Source organism: Dipodomys ordii, unplaced genomic scaffold, assembly GCF_000151885.1.
Source record: "Dipodomys ordii isolate 6190 unplaced genomic scaffold, Dord_2.0 Scaffold4, whole genome shotgun sequence".
Lineage (NCBI taxonomy): Eukaryota > Metazoa > Chordata > Mammalia > Rodentia > Heteromyidae > Dipodomys > Dipodomys ordii.
Genome location: NW_012267220.1, coordinates 877,510 through 902,221, shown reverse-complemented (window position 1 = coordinate 902,221; position 24,712 = coordinate 877,510).

Sequence of the window (24,712 nt, the reverse complement as noted above, 5' to 3'; positions counted from 1 at the left end):
CCAGAAACTTTTTGTTACCAAAAACTACCGGAGCAGGTGCCAAATCATAAAATCTCTCCCCCTGGTCCAAGAGTTCCAGGAAGACAGAGCTGATGGATGAGTAGTTTTAAGACTTTACGATGCTGTCGGTACTGTTTTTTTTTTAAGGATTTGTGTGTGTGTGAACCTATTTATTGTATAATTTTTGACCAGATATATGTAACACTATACCACACTCCTTTTCTCTTGGAGAGCCAGAATGAGATATTCTGTCTTTTCCAGATGCTCTGACAGTTAATCTGACAGAGAGCTCCTTGGAGGTCCCTGGCCAACTGTGAGAAACTCAAAGAGAGATGTAGGAAGCTCTGCGTCCTCTATCAAGACCCTTCTCCATCCTCAACACTTTCTGCCTCACCCCAGCAATCTGCCTAAAGACCTCCAGGGCTAATCTCATGACCACCATGGAAAACTCGTGACACAGATGACCGGTCAGTGCCACCCTCCCTGCCAGATGATGGGCACACACTCACATATGTCCTAGGGCCTTCTGTGGCTCATTGTCTTTCAGCAGAAATATGTCATTTCATCTTAATCTCTTCCTAAAAGGCCAGGCACTGGTGGCTCACTGTAATCCTAACTCCTCAGGAGGATGAGATCTGCGGATCAAGGTTCAATGCCAGCTCAGGCAGAAAAGTCCCTGAGACTTTTACCTCCAATTAACCACCAGAAAACTGGAAGTAGAGCTGTGGCTCAAGTGGTAGAGAGCTATCCTTGAATAAAAAATGCTCAGGGACTACACTCAGGCCTTGAGTTCAAGCCCCAGGACAAGCACAACATAAAACCAAAAATCTGGACCTTGGTTGCACCTGTACATAGGAGCTATTTCTACCTGCTTCATTGGTTGACCTGTCCATGCTCCTACCACATGTTACACGGGTATTCCATCCACACACACATCCAGAGTTTCACCTTCCCTCACCCTGAAAGCTCCTGTTATCAAATGCACTGTTGCTTCATATGACAAATCCAAAATCATAAATAACGCTGTTAGGCCTCAGTTTGTTCAGGAACATATAAGGATTGATCCTTCCCTCTCTTTCTTCATTTTTCCTCTGGCCTGACCAGCCGCTCTGGCTTGGCCTCCTTCACTGGTTCTCTTCATCCTCCCAACCTTTGGCCCTGGCCTCAGTCCCCAGCCAACTCCTTTTTCACTTGACCTCATTTTACCCCATAGCCTCAAACACCACCTCTGGATGAGAGACCTCCAACTTCGAGTCCCTCGTGTGGACCTTCCCACCCAACTCAAAACTCACAGAGCAAATTGTCTGCTTTCACTTGGATATCAAGTATGCATCTAAAATCTTAGCATGTCCATGTCCTTCAATTATCGATCTATTATCAGTCCTATATGATCTGTGCTAACTCAGAAAACCCCAACTCCATGCTTCCATCAATTTATGCCCAAAGCTTTAGAATTGTGCTTCCTTTTCCCTTTCTCGCATATTCCACATCCACATCCACTCTACCACCATCCCATCTTTGAACATATCCAGAAGGCAAATGATTCCCTCTATTCTCACTGCTGATAGTATATGCTGCCATCAGCTCCCCCTGATAGCCCCTTCTACATGGATTAGGCTTCCAACTTCTTTCTTCATTTGATTCTTTACACAGCCCCAGAGTCAAGATTGAAAACATTTACACTTTAAGAACGTGAGTGAGATGATGTCCCAAAATATGCTGTAGTCACTCCTGTCTCACTGTGATTAAGTTCCAAAGCCCTTCCCTGGGCCCTCCAGGCATTCACTATCTTGCCCCAACTGCTTTACTTTCCAACGTTCACATTCCCCTCCCTTCAGAGGTTCTTTCCTTGGGTATCTATCTGCTTATCTCCTTCCTCCCTCTGCTCAGGCCTAAGAGGCTTTTTCAATCTCCATTTTTTTTCTCCCAGTGCTACAATGAAACCCAGGGCCTCCAGCATGGTAGGTAAGTACCCTAGCACTGAGCTAACACCCTCTGACTACCATTTCTCAAATCATATTCCTCACCTGTCACTCTTTTCCAACTTGTTTTTCCTACAAGGTGCTTATCACATTTACATAGGATTGACTAATTTGTTTATTACTAGTCTCCCCTATGCCTGACACCTGAATATGAGCCCAAGGGAACAGGGGCCATTCTAGGTGTTGTTCATTAGTGTAGCCTGTTTGCCTTTTGGGGCGCCCGGCACACACTAGGAGTTCGTGATTAGTGGACTGAATAAGCAAATGAATTTTCCTTCATGTAACTATTTTGTGATGCTTTTGCTCCCTAAAACTTCCCTCCATCTCATCTGAGCTGACTTGCATCTGGATAACGACCCCTGGAGGATCCCATATAATGTAGTTTTGTTCTAACCATGCTTCCTAGTGATAACTCTGAGCCCCTCTAAGGATGTCCCTGCTCCAAGTTTATAATGGCATCATTTCAAAGGAGGATGTGAGTGGAAATTAACCTAAGTGCAGTGCCTTGGGACCCAGGGTTCACACACACACACACACACACACACACACACACATACACACACATACACACAGAGGTACACATAAATATTCACACACTCATGTGCACGCACACATAATCACCCTTTCATACATAAACAATGTGATCTGTGATAACGCTATATTTGATCTCTAAGTTTAAAAACTAAAGCAAAATTGGTGTTCTATTTGTCCTCTGGAACATGTCCTTTGGCTTTTAAGATGATTGGAATAAAAATCAAATCAGCTTGACTCCATAGGGATTCATACAGAAACTAGTTGGCCAGTTTGATTTTTAAAACTAGGTCAGCCTCAATTGGGAAAAGTCTGAATCCAAGGCAGAATGGAATGGAAGTAAACATGTATGCATTCACATGACAAACAAGTTTGTACTTTTAGCATATCACTGCATAAAATTCACATCAATTGATCACTTTATGTTTGAAGTCCAGCAATTACATTGCAGCAATTTTAGAAAAATGTAGGTTAACAAAATTATCTGCCTGCAAATATGTCTTGTGTGGGAAAAAACTCTATAACTTACCAATACTCTTGTTTTGACATTTTTCTACCAAGAGTGAAATGTTAAACCTTTAGCCTCTCTTGGAAATCTCCATTGCTCCAAGACTCAAGGAACCCATCCACAAATCTGATCACAGCTGCAGAGATTGTATTTGTGTTTTGTAAGAATGAGAGTAGAACAAGGCTAGCCTAAACACTTACACTCTTCTTGTTCCTATTCTTTTTTCTTGTTAAGTTGCAAAGTGTCTTGAGACTTTGACACAATTCTCAGAACCTTATTTCTTCCATCAGCTGCTCAGCAGATATTTCTTGAAGATTTACTGTGTACTTCTCCTAGGAGTTTAGTTTCCATCCAAAACAGCTGGAATGTTGGTGCTTCAAGGCTATGAAAATAAAAATTAGCCTTCAAAACAGCTAATGACTTCCAAAGCTTCAGATACCCAAAGTGTGATTACACTTTGCAATTGGAGAAGGAAGGCCATGGATGTCTCCTACTGAAGGAGGGGTGACCGGAAAGGAATTTCCTCCTTACTAGGTAATCCTGAACAAATTTAGCCTGTACCCTTAGTCCTCATGTATGGGGTCAAGGTACTGCTTCTGCTTTTGTCCTTAAATTACAATTTCACTCTTCCCTTTTTTATTTTAAGGCGAGTGGCAGTGTGAGTCATGCAAACACTTCCTCCTTCCACCATGTCTTGGAAAGGCCTTCTAGTTGAAGGAAAAGATGAGGCGGTAGCCAAGCCCAGTAGCTTTGAGAACAGGAAGACTTGGATGGAAACCTATGTAAGCATTTCAGTTCTTGTTCAAAGCTACTCTGTGTAACTTTTATTCCTGTGATCAATGAATGGAGCCTCATTCAAGAGCACATTTGTCAGTGGCAACTTTAGTTAAGATGTTGATATTGTAGCAGTCAGAAAATATCCTTCTTTCAAGGATAGAACAAGTGAATATTTGTTCTACGTTCAACAACAAAACACCAAAGTCTATATTAACAAGGGTATTACTGGAGCTTAGAGATGTTAAGTGTGGGTAAAGGAAAGACATACTGAGCCTCATCTTTGTTAAGTGGAAATAAAGAAATAATAGATATTCAAGCTGGGTGCTGGTGTCCCATGCCTGTAATACTAGCTACTCAGAAGGCTGAGATCTGAGAATTGCAGTTCAAAGCCAGCCCAGGCAGGAAAGTCCGTGAGACTCATCTCCAGTAAACCACCAGAAAACCAGAAGTAGCACTATGGCTCCAAGTGGTAGAGTTACTAGTCTTGAGCAAAAGTGCTCAGGACAGCACCCAAGCCCTGAGTTCAAGCTCCATGACCACCTAAAAAGAAAATAATGTCTATTTGACCAATCTCTGCAGCTTGTTTGGAGAGTGGGGTGAGATTAAGTGGTGTTTTGTACCATCATTTCATTGTAAGATTTACTTGAATTGCCTATTTCAAAGAACATAAATCATCTAGATGCTCATACCTTCCAGGAATTCTCAGGAAACTGGGAATTCTTTTAATCAGGTGAACTTGAAAACCTTGAGATAGGAAGAAGATACCCTATACCGAATGGAGAAGGTTATAGAATTAGAAGATGCTCCTTTTTCTGATAGTATCTGCTAAGTTACAAGATAAAAGCTTTTAAACATTGTTTTACATACATGTTCTTTCTTCAAGGATGGAGACTGTTTTGCTATTGTTCTTCTTCAAGGCCTGAGTTCTGGCCTCAACCATGCTGCTGAGGTGTTGGGTAATTTGAATGTTTCCTTTCACCTGTCCAGACTTCACCTTCATGCCTGCAGAGTGAGTCGATGGCATCCATCCATTCCTGATCTTCTCGTTTCCCTTTGATAGAGCTCTTCTCGGTTCTAAGTCTCTGCAAACCTGGGTTTGTGCAGAATTTAATTGTTTCAGAATTTAACACACCATTTTTACTAAGCTCTATTCATTTAAAGTTACAATTGGCACTTATTTTTAAGTGTCTGCACCAGCTTTATAAGGAAAATGAAAGCACTAAAACAGTAACAAGTTAGCTGATAAAGAGAGTACATGGGAGCTTGAGAGATGTCCCTGGCTAATTGAAAATGAGAGATTTAAGTGACAGGCTACAGACACAGAGGAGGGCCGTCGCACTGTGGGAAGAGCAGCCAGGAAAGCTGCACGAAGGCTTCCTCCTGAGTCGTGTGTGCAAAACCTGAGTGCAAAACTTGATTGTTCTTAACTTAAAAAGCGAAACATGTATACTTGTTACTCTAAGGGATATACATGCCATATAATTCTATGTATTTATGTGTATTGCACATAAAACTGTATTTTACCTTGCAATTAAATGTTATATACTATGTATTTAATACTCAAGTATCTCCTGTTTTATATTGCTTTTAAATCCAAGGGTCAGCAAAGCACAAAAATAATTTTCCTCTCCGTTACAAGTCCAATCACTTCTTATTCAGAAGCCAGTTTAGGTTGGTTTCTGTGTTTTCTACCATGACTGTCCTCCGATGCACAGAAACACATGCAAGGTGTACATGATATCCACTCACAGACATACACACAAACACATACCACAGACACATATGTATGCATTCCTTCTCTTTCCTAATACATATTGTAAATCCATCCATCCCAGCCTATATAAATTGACCACACTGTCCAGCATTCTATACTATAGTCCAAGCACTCAATCATTTCTCAAATTGATGGGTGCTTGGGGCTTCCAGTTTTGTGTGAATCACTACACAATAAAAATTCAGGGAATATCTCTGCACATACCACACTGAGGAGGGGGGTATCTATAGGACACACAATTTGCAAGGCTGGTTATGTGCATTTAGAACTTTGGAAGGATTCTAAAATTATCCTCCCTTTGCTGAATAGTAAGTGACCATACAGTCTGTCTACATTCATGAAAACCCTTAGATCTTGACTCATTTTCTGCAACACTTGTCCCTGCCTGTTGCTCTGTGTGCTATTTGACAGGAGGGGTGAGGCTGCTGAAGAATCTTTGTTGAACTAAGGGATGTGGACGGCTTTCAAGTGGATGAAAGGCTTGCTTCTACAAGTTTCCTAAGGGCTGTGGTCTTATCCTTGAGGATTTGCTACTTTCTGGAGACATTTCTGTTAGTAGAGGGAAACGTGCTACTGGAATCTAGTGGAATTTGGCCAAGTATGCTACTAAACACCCTGAAATGTAGGGACAGCGCCCCACAATAAAGTTTCTCCAGCGCCAAGGTTCAATGGTATTGAAGGCTATTATCCTTCACTGGATGGACTAAAGGACAGAAATGATCATTAAGGAACCAATTTGACAGGCCAGTGCAGGCATGCAGGGTACTGGCCATACTTGAATATAGTTCTACCATCTGTAATGAGAGCAGGATGCGGCCAGCGAAGCCCAGAGCACTGTAGCATGCTTCCCCAGCCCACTTCCTGCAAGTGAATACTTTTTAGTGGTTTTCATGTTGTTTACTTTGTTACATTAAAGTAAGCACTTAAAAAAACTAAGTCATTTTCTCCCAGGAAATCTTTTGGAAAAGTCATGCTATAAAACTTACTTCAAAAAAAATAATAACGGGGCTGGGAAGGTGGCTCAGTGGTAGAGCGCTTGCCTTGCAAGCCTGAGGCCCTGGGTTCGATTCCTCAGCACCACATAAGCAAAAAGAAAAAAGCCGGAAGTGGTGCTGTGGCTCAAGTGGTAGAGCGCTAGCCTTGAGCTGAAGAGCTGAGGGACAGCGCCCAGGCCCAGAGTTCAGGCCCCACGACCGGACCCAAAAAAAAAAAAATAAGACTTTCTGTAGAGATAGGTGCTCACAGTTATAAGCAATCAAACAGGATTGGGCGTGGGAGAGAAACCACATCGGGCTGATTTTAGAATGGCCCGAGAGGGAACATGAGAGACTTTTCTGGCTTTGAGAAAAATGAGTGGAATTTCCTGCCAAAGAACTGCTTCCCTGAAAGTCTTATAAGACTTCTCTCCCCACCTCCCTACCTCCTCCCTCCCCCTCTCCCCGAAGTTTTAAAGTTCATTTTCAACATAGTGTCTTGTACATCTATCGCATTGTTACAATGGATCGACCTGTGAATCCTTATTTCAGCATTTTGTTATTTCCCTTCCCCTCCCCAAATTAGAGAAATGTATATACAAGATGCAGGGCACCCGAATCAATACAGTGACAACAGGGGTTATACCACAGAGGAAACACATACAAAAGAAACAAAAAAAAATCACATACTACATTAAAAACAACAACAACAAAGGAAAAAACCTCTTGGGTCCCTATCTTGGGATTCATTTCACTTAGCATCATCTTATGTCATCATAGGTGCATAGCTTTTGACCTTTTCTGCTTGTCTGGTGAGATTATCCTAGATGTATACTAGTTATTGCAAATAAGGGAAACCCTGGGACCTGTGTTTCTTCTTTATGTTTTTTAATTGTAGAAATACTGTACAGAGGGGTTCCAGTTACATGGATAAGGTAATGGGTACATTATTACCTCCTCCTTCGGGGACCTATACTTCTTTGGCAAACCCCATCATTCTAAGCACTGTGTATCAATGCTACTGTTAACCTCTATTAACTTCACCTGACTCCTTTCCTTTGTCTATTCTGATCCTTGCAATGATCTTAAAGAACAAGAAAACAGATTTCATTTACAGCCATCATGCAAATGTGCATATGTCTATACATATGTGTATGTCTATTGATGTACAAATTGATTGATACATGGTAATTGTATATACACAAACCTACAATGAACATATACATAGTATGTACAATAGTAATTTACATATGTACAGGGTACAATGTGACATTTCAATGCATGCATACCGTGTGCAATGATCAGATCAGATCTCCTTTAATCTTTCCATATTTTTCTCCCAGGAATGAATGACTTTGACCGTGAATTCTCAGGACAAGGATGTCATAAGACATGCAACCCTGACATGTTCAACCATGGGAGACATTCCTGGAACCTCCAGACTCAGTTTCACCAGCTGTCTCTGAGAGAGCTAGTTAGGTGAATCCAGGGCAGGTGCTAAAAGCCCAAATCCAACTCTTCTAAGTTCTTATTTTCCTACTAGTCTCTCCCCTACAACTTTTGCATTTTCCTCTGCTAAGAAATTTCAAACCTCAGCAAATTGTGGAGTGTGGCAAGCATTTCTTGGGAAGGGGAAGAAGAGGTTTGTAGGAAATTTTTGGCACCCCTCTATCACTGTGGGGCAGAAGGCAGTCCACACACTTGCTCAACTCCAACCCAGCCACAAATACAGAGACAGAGGAACTGAGGGTGGACAGAGGCTGGCTATGGAAGGGCAGTGGAAATGGAGTTATACAACCTGTCAGGGTCCTGTAAAGTTGGTCCTCCCTGAGCAGATAGCCAAGACTACAGAGATGGAGATGCTGGGGTGGAATGCTTTCTTGACGCTCCCCAGGCTCTGACAGAGAAGCTCCCTGCTATTTAAGGAGCATGCTGGATGCCTTCCCAAGATAGCTCAGGACTTACGTACATAGCAAAGAGCTTACCCTGCAAGAGCCCTGAGAGCCATTCTGTCCTGCCTGTCTCTCGGTGTGCACCTGCTTGGTTACAAATTGTTTTAGGGCACCAACTTTTACTTTCAAAACTACATTATGTGGTCTCCTTTATTAGGTCTGCTACACACAGAAAACAGGAAAATGCAGGTCTAGATTCAACACCTCCAATGTGAATGTTGGTTCTCTCTAAAGGAGCATACTTTGGAGGGAATGATGATTGATCTTTGAGTTAGTTGGTCTTTGTTTTTCTCCTGTGGGAAACATCTCACCTTTTCACTTCTGTTCTTTCTCAGTTCACAAACACTTCTTCTAGCCAAAATTTAGTGGAGCAAATATATATGTATTCTCTGATTCTTGGATTTTTAGATAGTGTATAAGAATGCAATTATTTCTAAAATATATAAAAATCCTTTTTAGGAAGTGGCGCTGTAGCTCAAGTGGTAGAGCGCTCGCCTTGAGCTGAAGAGCTGAGGGACAGCGCCCAGGCCCAGAGTTCAAGCCCCACGACCGACCAAAAAAAAAATCCTTTTTAAAAAAAATTTCCCAACAAATTGTGGTGAAGTTCTGTAAGAGTCAAAGCAAGAGAGAAATCTTTAACTGGGGGAAAGTATGCACAGATGTAAAAAGCTCCAGATACAGAGAATGCATGTGCCACAGAGCTGAGCGTCACGGGCTTGTACAACCAGACAGCAGCAATGAAACAGACCACAGTGACTGGCAGTTATTAGGCATCTATGTGGGGCCAGATTATTCTAGGCATTTTATGTGCACAACTCTACTCAAACTCCAAATGACCATCGAAATATACATGGTTAAAATGTGTTAATTTACTCAGTGATGTCTACCTATGAAACTTTTTTCTCCATTTCCTACAAAGCCTTCCCCACCCCACACCACTCAATTACTCCTCAAACTTTGAGTAGTATCACAAGTATTTGGGATACATTTATGATATAGATAGGTATCTAGAGGGATAGATAGATAGATAGATAGATAGATAGATAGATGGATAGATAATAGAGCTAGAGCTAGAGATATATTTACCTTTTCAAACTTTTAACTTTGGAATCAATTCACAACTATATAAAAATGCAAAAATAGTACAAAGAATTCTAATATACTTCATCCAGACTCCTCAAATGTAAGTATGGTATATATGTACAGTAGAATGATCACAGCAAAATTAACATTAGGAGAAACAAGATGGCAGAATCTATTGTCTTCCTAGTGTCATTTTTCTGGCCCAAGACCCGGTCTCAGTTTACATATAACATATTGTTGTCATTTCTTCTTAGTTCCTTTTATCTGAAACAGCTCCTTGATATTGACCCTTTGATCTTTACCTTTGCCTAGACTAGTCTGTATGCTGTTCCTAGGTTTAGGGTCTTATCTTCAATTAACCTCCAGAAAACTGGAAGTGGCACTGTGGCCCAAAGTGGGTAGAGTGCTAGCCTTGAGCAATGAAGCTCAGGGACAGTGCCCAGACCCTGAGTTCAAGCCCCACAATTGACAAAAAAATATATTTTATGGATAAGAAGACTAAGCCTTTAGAAGATCATAGAGGTCAAAGTGAGTATCTAAAGTTCAGCTGTTTGATTCCCCAGTGCAGAGCTCTGGGAGATCGTACCCATCCACCAAGGCACTTTCCTTCTCTTGGGGATTTCCTCAACTAGATAAACCTGGGTTTGGACAAGGAAGTTTTTATCCTAAGAAACATATCATAAATTGATTGGAAGTCATATGAGGTTTAAAAAATGAGCAGGGCTTTGTTCTATTGCTTTGTCTTTCATTAAATTTATTTCTAGTGGCAATAGTTATTTTTTCTTCAATTAATATGGAAGCAAGTTATGTACTCTTTATCTTTGTCAAAGGAAGTAGGGACAGGGAATGCTGAGAAACTCTTGACCTCGTGTCTTGAGCTCTTACCTAGATCAATGGATCATTGATTCCTCACAGTAAGAATTTCCTTTGCATAATTTGACCCACATTTTTAATGACTCTCCAAAATATTTGTTAGCTTTTGTTCTCTAAAATTACTTATGCATATACATTTCTAATGCATATATATTTCCAAAACTATACTTATGCATATACATTATGCATATACACAGTCACATATATACATATACTTATGCTAACATACCTAAACAAGTAGTCTAAGGTAGAATCTGGTCTAGAGATTTAAAAAATGACATGGAGATTTTGTAATCTACCATTCCAGCTGTAGACCTGAAGAGGAAATAAAAAGCTATCACTCCCCAAATGGATTGCAAGAACCTCAGGTAGCTATGATTTGTTTGAATGGAAGTTTATTCTAAAGAATGGCTTAGTGGAATATGTGTCACCAGGCTGAAGATTTAGCAGAGCTCTCTTTATAGACATGGTAAGAGAAACAAATCCTGTGAACTTGGTAAGAAGGTCTGGCTGCCCCTTCTCCTTGCCAGCCCTGTCCTTCCCAGAATGTGGGATCATGAAGGTGCATGCAAGTGAGCTTTCTCTTAGATAAATAAAAATCATCTGGGTATGTGTTGCATGTTCGGAGTGGAGGTGGGAGCTGAAGAATTGTCTTTGCTGAAGAGTAGAGTGGCAATGAGGGAAAGAACTTAGATGTAATGGTGCTCACAGCTTCTCTTTTTCCTTCTTCTCTTACCTGCATTGGAAGAAGTGCAAAGTCGGGTGCCTTTAAACTTTAATCCTAAATGACCATTGTCAACTACATAGAGGTCAAGTAAAATATTTCTTTAAAACTTGCTGCTATCATCACTATTTCTACTGGTCATTTAGTCAAAGAAGGAAGCAGGTTCACGTGATGGAGTCTTCTTTCTAATGCTCAGAACATAATGTGGATGGGAGTCAGAAGACCCGGGTTTGCATTTTCATCTCTGCCCACTCAATGAATTATGTGACCAGAGTCTGACACAGCACCTTCCAGAATGTCTGTGTTCCTGACTACGAAGAAGAGTGAATGATACCTGCTGTGTTCATGTTGGATAAAATGAGGGGATTTCTATATATTGTAAGTCAATTTAAGATGACATCATTATTCTCATTAGTGGCTTCTGCCTGTGGATCCTCTACTAAGTTTCCATTTCTCTCAAGACTTAGGAGGAGAAACAAAGTTTCAGAATGTGCTCTTCCTCCTCCCCCATGACTGAATGTCCCTCAAAATCCTTCTATGGAGATTTTTGGAAGCAGAATTCTCAATCTCAGTCTGAACACAACTTTGACACACAAATGGGACAAGATATTATAATGTTAGTGTTCTGATAGACCCCGTTGAGAGTTGTACAAGTCTTGAACTAGACGTGTTCTTGGCCAGCTTTCTGTCTGGGGCTCACTTGGCCATGAACTATCCTTCAAGACCCACCAATTTAAGTGTCTCAAGCAAGAGAGTCATTTCTATAATGGCCGAAGGTGGAGAAAACCAAGGCAGAGACTACTCCCTGTTGGGATGTATATTTTCCTTGATTTGCAAGTACAAACTATTGAGGGGTTTGGCTAATGTGGGTTGTATCAGGTCACAGGATGTGTCTGGCTTACGTTGCCAAATACAATGAAATTCCTTTACCAGGGCTCTCAGGAGAACAAGTCATATCTTTTAGAAACATTTGGCTCAGCAATGTGAATTGTGAAATGAATTTTAGAGAATGACTCGGCGATATGGATAGGAAATGAATCATTGTGTTGTTGTTGTTGTTTGGTTATTTGGGTTTGTTTTGGTTTTCATGGAAAAGCAAGTCTTCCATAATCCATTCAATGCCCCCCAGTCTTCCTCTTCTTTGCTCCCCCCGTATGTTGGGGTAGGTGGGAGCAGAGAAGAGGGGTCCACAGAAATCTAGGGATCTTCCCATTTCCTACCATAATGAGGTTTCAACCGCGAGTGCTTTTGCAAGTGATCCCTGTCTAATGCAAACATAGCTTAAGGTATTTGTTCATCATCTCTCTGGGCTTGAGGCTTCTACCTCGAGTCTCCTGCCATTCCCTCGTGTCTTTAATGCAAACAAGACATGAATTTTGAAAGAGTCCCTTGGACTTCTGCATCCTCCATCCAATTGTGTAACACTTTCAACTCTGGGAGAGAAAAAAAATGAAGCCAGAAACTGCCCAGCTTCAGTGTGGCAAAAGTAATGGCAAGATCCAAGACCCTAGTTCAGGCTTTGGGTCCCTCCGGGTTGAGACGTTGCCACAGCTTCGTCTCCAGGCTGCCAGTCTCTGGTGGCCCCTACATCTATCCTGGATAGCCTAGCCATTTTCCTGAATGACCACCTTTCTTGTTCTCCCTTCCCTACTATCAGTAAGAAAGCAAGTTTCCCCCATCCTGGTCTTAGATGCTCTTTATTAATGCATTCCTATGCAATGTGACATTTCCTTCCATTCCCACAGCCATTGTTGGCATGCAATGGCCAGTCACACATGCCCAGTACATCTTGTTCTTTCATGGAGCCATCAGTTTCGTCTTCCCTAAGATTGATGCTTGAACCTCTTTCCCCACATAAAATGCATCTTCTTCTTGACTATTTGGCCCAAATGCTATGGAGTTCCCAGGACCCCCAAAGAGAGTTCTCCTTCCTTTGAACTATTTTAGAATTTTTTAAATATATAATCTGTCCTTCATTTTCTCCAAATCACAGTCTCCAGCGCTTCTATGAACTTCACTTGGTCTACTCCCATCTTTATGTAGAAGTCTTAACTCCTAACATGATGGTATTGGGGACTAGGTCCTTTGGAAGGTCATTAGGATTATACAAAGTCATGAGGATAAGAACCCTCGTCAGATGATATAGATCACCTTAGAAGTAGAGAGACCAGAGATACTGTGCACCCTCTCTTTTCACAAGCATTCAATGAGTATGCATGCATTTGGGTATGTGGAGAAACAGCAACCATCCATACCCATTCATAAGCCAGAAAGAGGGCCCTCCGCAGAAGCTGACCACATGAGCTCCCTGACCTCAGAGTTCCAGTCTCCAGAACTGAGAAAAACAATTTCTGTTGTGTAGGGCATTCAGCCTACAGTACTTTGTTATGGCAGCCTGAGCTAAGGCAGCTATTATTTCAAGTCATTGCTCCGTAACTTCTCTTTTTTCCTGTTTTACTTCCTGTTTGCCCAGCAGGATAGCTCATCCCCTGGAAAACAAATTCTCCTACGCATGACTCAACACTCAAATAGAAAACAGTCTCACTTGAATTAACTCAGCATGTGTGGTCTATGGAGGGAGGATCTACCTACACTTGTGGATGTCTTATTTTAAACCATTCCAAAGATCCAATTGTGTATCTTGAAGAATGAATTTTAACTAGAATCTTCTAAAAATATTGTTTAAGAGAACTGTTGAGATATCAATGTCTAATAAGAGTTTATGTGCTGATTCCCTTGGTAGTTGGATATGAATCGGTTTTCTTTATTCTTGGTAATAATTACGATTCCATTCTCATCCATCTGAAGCACTTTGAACCTCTGGTCTGCCATCGTGTTCATAATATCTCATCATGAAAGAGACAGACAAATGCCAACCTGTCCTTCAGCTGAGCCACGGGAATTTCCTAGGGAATTAGTGAGATGTAGCAACATATGTACTTTACAAACACAACCTCTCCTCAGTCACTTTGTGTTTGACAGAATCTCTCTCAGTGGAGGGGAAAAAATGAACCCCCAAATAGATTTCCTTTCTTTTTTTTCCTTCCTAAAAATGTTTCTGAGGGCTGTTTCTCCTCTCCTTTATCTAACTTGAGATGTTGACTTTGAAGTACGTTAACAACACAGTTCTAATCATCACGGACAAGGGAAGAGCTGGTGTCTTCGTCTACATTCAATTGCCAGAGCTGAAGAGCACACACATTGGGTCATTTATAAAGACAGGAGGTTTGTTTGCCTCACAGTTCTGGAAGTCTATGAGCATGGTGCCAGCATTGGCTTGGTAGCTGGCAAAGCTGTCCCTGCCAAGACTTTACGTGATGGAAGTTATGACACGATGAAACAGAGCATGCTCAAGAGAGCTTGCTTTTACAGGTGAAGCATTTCAAGAACCATTGATCCTCTCATCTTTCATCGATGGGTGGATTCATCCACTAATCCATCCGTGAGGGCTCTGCCCTCTGACCCAATCACCATTACAAAGCCATAGCTCAGCTTCTAGTCCTTCCTCGCCACATTCCCTCAACGAAGCCTCATAAATTCTGCCTTCTTTTACTCATCTTATCTCTTCCATGGTGACTTCTTGTGCCCTCTTTGTGGTGATCTATATTTGGACCCCTAGCGTGTCTTCTTTCCCATGGTATGTATGGCTCATCGCATTCCAACCTCCATATGGCCCATCTGTGAGAATTTTTTTTATACAAACATGGCCATGTTAAGACATGAATAAAACCCTTGCATGCAGTCACCTCATCCTTGGGAGATCAATTCAACACACACACTCACACACACACACACACACTTTGGTACCAACATCTGTTAGATGTGTTACATAAAAGGATGCAGTGTTTGTGTAGAACCCACACACATCCTAATTCACCTGTGTTTTTCACATCACCTTCAGATGACATCTAATACCTAATACAGTATAAATGCTACGTGAGTAGCTGTGATTCAATATTGTTGAGGGGAGCACAAATCAGGAAAAATGAGTCTGTACCTGTGGAGTACAGACTCAACCCTTGCCGACAGTACTACACAGCACCCATGGTGTAGGCAGATGGGATGCAGAACCTGTGCATCGGGAAGGCCGACTGTAATCCAGATGAGTATAAATTACCTTTGTCTTCTCCCTCTTCCTTCCCCAACAGTGGCTAAATAGGGAAGGTCTCATTTGTACTCCCAGGACTTTTTTTGTTTTGTTTTTGTCGGTCATGGGTCTTGAACTCTGGGCCCTGGTGCTGTCCCTCAGCTCTTCAGCTCAAGGCTAGCGCTCTACCACTTGAGCCACAGTGCCACTTCCCTAGGACATTTTTTTAAAATCCCCTCCTAAATATGGAGTTGCTAGATAGGAACTGGGCTTGACCCAATCTTGTTTTTCTACAGTAAGTGATACAGCATAGGAGTTTAAGTAAAAATGATCATCGTGGAAATATTCAGTGAAAGAGTTAGTGAGTACAAATGGTGATTTCCAGGACTTTAAGGAAAGAGGTTAGAAGGCGTGGGGGGTGGAGGGTGGGGGGTAGACCAAGGGGGAGCTGGGGTAGAACACAGGAAGCATAGATTGACTTCCTGGATCACCAGCTGAATGTCAATGAAAGGCTGTGCGTTTGGTTTGGCAGTGTTGGGTGGTGGTTTAGCACAGGAGAGCTGCCCTGGCAGACCCTGGTCAGAAGCTACAGTGAATATGTCACCATCCAGCAGTAAAAGGGTGATGCCAGCCACAGGGTGACCTAAGTATGCTAAACTGGAAGCAGCCAGGAGAGTGACCAGAACAACCACTTCACGAGTTTTCCTTAGGTCTTTTTGTAGACTATTTTTTGTTGGTGGTGGTCATGGCGCTTGAACTCCGGTCCTGGGCACTGTCCCTGAGCTTCTTTTGCTCAAGGCTAGCACTCTATCAATTGAACCACAGTTCCACTTCCGGTTTTTAAGGGATTAATTAGAGATAAGTCTCTAGGGCACTGTCTTGCGTGGGTTGGCTTTGAACTACATCCCCAGATCTTAGCCTCCTTAGTACCTAGGATTACAGGTGTGAGCAACTTGCACTAGACTGGACTAACAATTTTTGTTGTTGTTGTTGGTGGTGGTGGTGGTCAGTCGTGGGGCTTGAACTCAGGGCCTGGGCACTGTCCCTGGGCTTTTTTGCTCAAAGCTAGTACTCTCCTACCTCTTTGAGCCACAGCACCACTTCCAACAACTTTTTTTATGCTTGTAAACAACTTCCTGAAATTGAACAAGCTGTGTTTCCAGGAAGAGAACTCAGGTTTCAACAGTGTGGTGAGGACGCCCCCTAGTGGACCCATGCACAAGTTCTAAAGACTCCTAATTCTCTTTCCTCTAGTCCACTTACTACACTTTATGTCCATTTATCTATTTTGCATGTGTATTCTTTTTCTGTTGCTACTGTACCAACTTTTTGCAGACCTGATGGCTTACTATGCATTTTAAAGCCAGGTGTAGTGACTAAAGCTTGTAATCCTAGGTACTTGGAAAGGAGAAATTGAGAGCTATGGTTGCAGGCCAGCCCAGGCGTAAAAGTCACAAGATCTTCTCACTTCATGGCTGGGCATGACAGCAAGTCATCCCAGCTACTGAGAAAGCACAACGGCTGGCACAGTTGGTCATGCCAGCAATGTGGGGATGCACAGGGAGGAGGACTGCAGCACAGACCAGACGAGGCATACGTGAGACACTGCTTCAGAAATTACTAGCGCAAAATGGGGGCTAGAGGCATGGCTCAAGTGCTAGAGTGCCTGTCTAAAAACTGTGAGACCCTGAGTTCTATTCCCAATTATATATCTTACTGTTCTGTAGGTTAGACATTCACAATTTGTTTTACTGGACAAAAAGTCAACCAGGCTGAAGGTTTTGGGGAATCAACTTCCTGCCTTTTTTCTTCTTAAGGGGATCATGGCCCCTTCCCTTCTCAGGATCTTTCTAGCCCTTTTTCTCTTGTCACATTTCCCTCTCATTCTCACCTCGGCTGGAATAGCTCCTCTTCTATTATAGATTTGTTTGATCGGACTTAGTTAATAACCCAGGGTAATAACCCATCTCAAGATTCTTAGCCAACTCTTCGAGGTCTCCTTTGCCAATAGCATATTATACTCACAGATTCCAGAAATCAGAACTCCGTAGGCCTGAGACGCTACCCCAGAGTCAAAGTCCTAATGACCTTATCCGGCTTCTCCACAAAGCACTGCAGAAACTCTGTTAGGGACTATCTTACCAGACTAAGGAAAGGAATGCAATTATCTTAAACTCCTTTCCTAAAAACTCACCAAACCAGCTGGGATGATTAACCCTGGGCCACCTGCCCAGATAGACCTTTCCTATAAGCACTGAGCTACACCTGAGACCCTCAGACTCTATATCATTCCTCTGGGGACAATTATATGAGATTACCTAAGACACATTATCTACAAGACAGGGCAACCTTTGCTCCTCCATTAGTTCCTTCCCCAATCCCTCCCACAGCTAATTGACAGCACCATCCACCATACAGGAACCTCTTCCTAGCCAAGACCCCTCCCCACTTCCCTAGCTCAGGAAGTTAGTTAAGGCTCTGACTCTCCCCCTCTCCCAAGCTTTCTCCTTATTTGATCTTAGTAGTAATTCTGGGGCAATTGGTCAAATAGTTGTAGCTGCTGGTCTTAAATTCACAGAATGAGAGGAAGACTTGGGGACAGGGTCTCCTGGGGCAAGGAGAACATAGAATCAAACCAAGACTTAAAAACCCAGGCCCCTTTCTGCTATTCCATATCTACCATAGAGAATGTACATGCCAGAAGTAATCATTTTGTGACCCAGGGTTCTACCTACAAGTTAGGTGAATTTGTACCCTACCCTAAGCTTGCTTATCTTGGAGGACACCATTTCTTGAGGCCAAAGTTCTTCAGGTAGGCTAGAGAACCTATAACTTCATTATAATCTAGTTTTCAAACTACATGACATACTTACCAGCCACCATAATAGGAAGCACCAAATCATAAGGGTAGAGCCAGGCACCGTGGCTCATGCCTGTAATCCTAGCTACTCAGGAACTGAGATGTGAGGATCGGAATTCCAAGCCAGCCTGGGCAGGAAGGTCCGTGAGACTCTTATTGACAATCAATCACAGAAAAAGTCAGAGATGGTGCTGTGGGTCAGCTGGTAGAGCCCTAGCCTTGAGCAAAAAGTAGCTCAGGGACAGCACCCAGGCCTTGAGTTCAAGCCCCGGGAATGGGGAAAAAACAAACAAACAATAATGGCCCACTTCTGTAAAGGCTCCACCCATTCTCAGGAAATATATGAGTATTTCTCCCCTCTATTAGCCTAGAGTCTCCTATCATTCCTTTCACCCTTTGGCTATGATGACTGCACTCCCAGTAGGAGGAGAGGTTGATTTATGAGCCATTATCCCAAGGAAGAGAAGCTCTCACTTCTCCAATCCTTGCCCCTTCTCTGCTTTCTGGTACTGGGCAGCTTCAGCTTTGCGAGTCCTCTGAATGCCCTCGTTTAGCAGTTCTCATGCATGTCTCATTATCCCAGGATGACTGATTACATTCTTGGTTATTGGTCCACTTCACCCGTCCTGGGAGTTTAGGGGGTGGAACTGAAAGTTCAAGGTTCTAATCAAAACTTCACCTTTCTGCCCACCAGCCTGACAAGACTCATCTCCTGAAAATGAGACAATCCTCATCATTTAGGCAATCCAAGGATTTGGAATTTTGCATCGGGAACCAAGCAAAGACCGGATCCATGACACCATGTTGATGGTGGGGGCTGATCGCCCCCCACTGAGTGGGCGAGGAGGCGTTCCCACCCAGCCCAGCCGACAAAGAAGCAAGCTCTGCAGAGGCAGAGCTCTGCATCTGAGGTCGCCACCTCTCAGAAACTGTGTGCATCTGAATTCTTGAGCATATATATGGAGACTGCGCAGACCTCTGTGGAACCTTGTGTTTGAAAAAAAAATATTTGGCACAGAAAGTGTTTCTTGTTCTGATTTCCAGCTTTTTAATTTTTTCCCCTTTAAAATCAAGAGATTCACCTCATAGTAGCCAGAGCGCAGGGGATGAAGCTAGACGCCAGCTCTCACCATGAGGTGCATCCCTCACACATTTAGTCTCTCACTTTTTAGAATTGCCTTAGGGAGAGAATAAGAAAACAGAGTCCTAGGGCTGGGAATGTGGCTTAATGGTAGAGTGCTTGCCTACCATGCATGAAGCCCTGGGTTCAGTTCCTCAGTACCACATACACAGAGAAAGAAGTGTCGCTGTGGCTCAAGTGATAGAGCACTAGCCGTGAGCAAGAGAAGCTCAGACACAGTGCCCAGGTCCTAAATTCAAGCCCCAGGACTGGCAGAAAAAGAACAAGAAAATAGAGTCCTCACCCACTCACTGAGAGGTGGTTGGTGGAGTAGAGGCTGTGGCTCTGGCTTTGATAAATTAAAGGATAAAGGGACAACAGGAAAAGGAAGGGCGGAACACAGATGATAAATGTTGCCTAAAATGTGTAAGTATATGTAAGGCCCACCCACGGTAATTAGTAAATAGTATTAAATCACGACATCACAGTTATAGGACCCAGGCAGATCCATTCAGCTTCTTACTTCATAACTAAGCAAATTTAGTCTGGACTCTACTGCCCTCTTCTGGAATGAATGGAAATTGGCCTGCAAATTGGTCAGTTATCAACCCTAGAAATCTGACTGGCAAGAGTAAGTGATAAGTGTGGAGGCAGAATTGAGCAGGTGGCTCAGGAGGGCTGAGAACCAGTGGGAACAGATAATGGAGGCATTGTATGTTCCTTAAAATGTTAAGAAAGGTTTCTACAGCCCAAGCTTTGGTAGCGAGTCACTGAAAAATAACAAGCAGGCTGTATTAAGTACTATTCATGAGCAGAAAGTATTTGTCAAGGTAATGGTTTATAGAGGAAAGAGCTCAGACTCACCCTGAATCTTAATGCAGGCTCTGCTGCTTACTCTGAAAGCAGGTGAGTCTCTGAGCTCCAGCTGGTTATTTATAACCTCTCAGGGTCAGATTTTTTTCCATCTGCAAAATGGGAGCAATAACATCTGGCCCTGACAAAAATTCATTGGTGTCTGGGCTCTGGTGGCTCCCGCCTCAGGAGGCTGAGAACTGAGGATCATGGTTCAAAGCCAGCCCAGGCAGGAACATTCATGAGGCTCTGATCGCCAATTGACCACCAGAAAAATCAGAAGTTGCACTGTGGCTCAAGTGGAAGAGTGCTCGCCTTGAGCTGAAGAGCTCAGGGACAGCGCCCAGGCCCTGAGTTCAAGCCCCATGACCAAAAAGGAAAAAATCATTGGTGAGGGTGGAAATGAGATGCATGGAGGATGGAGGAGGACTGGCTGAGGTGAGAGCGCACAGGCTACCATTGTGGAGAGCTCACAGGTGCTGTGAGGAAGGACCACACGCCCACACTGATCAAGCACACAATCAAATGTTATACGCTTCAATGATATACTACTCACACAATTTTTAAAACAATAGCAGAGAGGGGGGAGAAAGGAGAGGGAGAAGAATAAAGGAAAACACTTTGAAAACTAGGGTGGTGTAGGAGAAATCTTAGATCTCCATATAAGATAAGATAGTGTTTGCTCTCTCTCTCTCTCTCTCTCTCTCTCTCTCTCTCTCTATCTCTCTCTCTCTCACACACACACACACAGCATTTTAAATTCTGCCGCATGGCACCCTTTCTTCATGATCTCTGTAGGCTCTGGAAACTATGGGAAGAATTTCTGCTGGTACAGGTAGGGGCAAATAGAATAAAAGTAGACAAACCTGTGGCTCAACCAGGGTAGAGGGAAGGCTGAAGAGTAAGAAAGGAAGTGTAGTTCCAGAAAGAAGCAAACAGCAATTTTAGAAACAACAAAATCAGACCCTCCTGAGTAATGCTACTTTGGTCATGATCACATATTTCGCATGCATTTAGCCCCTTGTGACATGATAATATTTGGAGAGGGGACAGTGAAGATACTCAATTCCCATTTACCCTTAAAAGAAGACAGATTAGTCTTATGTCATTTGCAGGGAAATGGATGGGTCTAGAATAAAGCAAGTTAAGTGAGGTAAGCCAAGCTCAGAGAGACAAACTGCATTTTTGCTCATATGTGGAAGCTAGATCTAAAATACACCTGGACATGATAGATTATACAGGTCTCTAGGCATTCACACACAGTGAAAGCAAAGGAGGACATTCTTAGGAGAGGAACAAAAAAGCACAAGGCCTCCGTGCATCTGATTATACAAAATAGTATCTATCAAAATGAGCTCCAGGAAATGAAAACAAGAGGTTGTTTTTCTTTTTTCCTGTGTCTGTTTTCTTTCCTTTTTGTTCTGTTTGTTCAATGATATTTCTTCGGGAGTGTGTAAGGGGAGGCACAGAAATAGAGGGACGAAGGGTAAACGAATGCAGCAGTGGCACTCTCTGGACACTATGTTGAAAATGAACTATACGACTTGTGGTGGGAGATGGGAGGGAACAAATTAGGAAAGGGTGAGGGAAGGGGTGACCTTGTCCAAAAAGAAATGTACTCTTGCCAGCTGCTGGTGGCTCATGCCTGTAATCCTAGCTACTCAGAAGACTGAGATCTGAGGATTATGGTATAAAGCCAGACCAGGCAGGAAAGTCCATGAGACCCTTACCTTTAATTGACTACCAGAAAACCAGAAGTAGCAATATGGCTTAAAGTAGTGGAGTACTAGCCTTGAAAGAAAAAGCTCAGGGACAGGACCCCAGGCCCTGAGTTCAAGCCCAGTGCTTGACCCAAAAAAAAGTACTCTTATATAACTGTAACTCCTCAGTACATCACCTTTATAATAACAATAAAAACTTTCAAACTTAAAAATAAAGGAATGGGGGGGAGGGGGGAGGCTGGGAAGGGATGGGAAGGGTAAACAAAGGAGGAGGCTGCAATGCTTGGTAAGAAATGTACGCATTATCCTGCCCATGCAATTGTAACCCCTCTGTACAGTTTGTTCACAAATAAAATAAAATTTAAAAAAAAATAAAGGAAGACAGATTAAGTTCAAAGATGACAAATGAAGAGAAAGCCTGTCAAGGTGAGCATCATCAGTATCACAGTGTAATGACTCCATCTGGTGTTCAAATCCAAACAGGCATCACTCCATGTCAACCATGCGCTCCTTGTCCTCCAGGACAAAAGCAAAAAGAACAAGGAAGGAGAAAATAAAAGAAGAGAAGGAGAGGGAGGAAAAGGAGGAAAGGAAGAAGGAACACACACGGAATTTCCAGTAATTTCCTGAAATAAGGAAATTACATTTCATGGCTAGATGGTGTTTCTGGGGTGATGGTGGGTTGTTGGGGTAACCCTCCTCAGCTTTTTCTTGGGCTCTTCACACTGGCCACCCCAAAATGCTCCATAGGTGAGGAGAAAAATAAAACATAAAAAGAAAGATCTACAGAAACCCTAAGATGTGAAAGGATTTGTCCTGGGTCCCACAGCCAGTGAGTGTCAGAACTCAATTAGAAAGTTCACATGAGTTGCTTGCTCCTGACTCATACCTGCTCTTGCCAACCAACATTCCTCCCTTAAGCCACTCCCAGCATGACTGGAGGGCCTGCTGTGAGCAAATGCTAGCCTGTTTCACTAGTTCTCTGACAAAGTCATCTTCTTATCCACAAAGTTAAAAAAAAAAACGAGTTGTATAATCAAGCTGCCTAACCCACTGTGCACAAACCTCAAAGCTCAGCCTGCATGCAGAAGACAAACCAATGCTAAAGACCCCAAAGATCCCCATCACCTCCCATTCAGGGACTACCCAGAACACCTTGCTTTCTCTCCATGTTATCCTCAAAGATTGGCATGGCAGAGCTGTCACCAGGAATAAAGCACCTTGAGCAATCATCTTAGAACATTAATTATCTTAGCTTGGGCTTTATCTTGGAATAATAAAAACTCCAGAAAATAAGAACACACTGGGAAGTAATATCTTCCTTTTGTCATCTTAGTCTCAGCTCCTTAGAACTAAGGGAGTGTCTACCTGTGACAGTCTCCTGAAGCCAGGAGGCCACTAAAAAGTGTCAGCCACATCATGCACATCCAACTGTACTTGTACTATACTGTTTTGCAGGCATGGCTGTGACCACTCGGCATGTATTCATCATTACCAGTGGTTACACATTTTCCAGCTTTACCTTCATGCAACTTCAAAATCTGAGACATATCACCCTATCTAGATGATTATGTGAGTCCACCTGATTTTGCAGATAAGGAGCTTCTATAGTTAATGACACACTCCTGAAATCACATCCACTCATCAGGCATTCATTGTCCAAGAAGTAAAGGTTTCATTGAGAGGGTCAACCCAATGTGTTCTAGTGTTTAAGAGTATGTCCTGAACCCATCCACCTACAGAGTGCAATCATCAGAACCAGGCGTCCTTCCGGTAAAGCCTGGGTGGACCCATCTGATAGGGCAGTCTGCCCTGGTGGGGCTGCCACCTGGTGGGGAGCCTGTTCTGTGTGCATCTCCATCCCTGACATTGTACCCACCAGACCAGCAGCATCCCAGCCTCCTTGGACTGCACACAACATGTACATTAACTTGCAGTGTTGGTTATTCTTATACCATGTGTATCTGGTTTGCTTACTTAGATGGAAGCCACAGGGGTGGTGCCAAAGTTGTCATCTCTTCTGAAACTTCATCATCCAATAACTATTTCAAAATGCCATACTGTGTATGGCACCTTCCACTTCTGCCCACCTCCTCTGTTTTTGCTACCGAACATCATCTGGCTTACCGTGACTGAATTAGGTAATAACTTACTCATTAACAGGTGTGAACAATGCCTCCTTTTATGGCTATTAGGAAATCTTCACGGGGAGAAATTTCAAGGCAGTATCTCTTTACTTCTTCCCATGAACTCTTGGGCCTGTCACTCCCCTACTTTTATATCTAAGACTTAAAAAGTTCAGGCAAAGGAGAAACAGAGGGGGAGTAATGTGAGGGTGAGTGACTAAAGCATAAAAGAAACATTCTCTTTTCCTTTTCATTGGCTAATGAAGATAAGACAGTGGGCAAGAGGCTCTATCTACTGAGGGGAAAGGCATTTTCCCAGCTGAAGGTTTAGCTACCAACAACAAAACAAAGCAGAAAACAACACACACACACACACACACACACACACACACTCCACTCTATTTGTAAAAAAAAAAAAAAGTTTCATAGTTGGCAAGACGTTGAAGACAGTTAACCTTGCTTAGCTCAGCTAGGTGGAAAACCCAGGGAACAGAAGACAAAACTGTCAGGAATATGACAAAGGAAAAAAAAATCTCAGAACAGATCAAGCAAAGTTTGTCAGCCACCACCAGTCTGGTTTCAGGAGCAGGAAATGAGTCACCACCTGCAGAACTTCTCAACTCCAGTTTTAATGGACCTCAGTGGCCTGGGAGGAAGCATTGTTCTCCTCCCAGAATAAAAGTGGAGGGAGACAATGGGTAACACAGATGAAAGGTGTGCCCAAGGCCTGGCACTGAGGAGAGGAGAGCAGAGGAGAGGAGAGCAGAG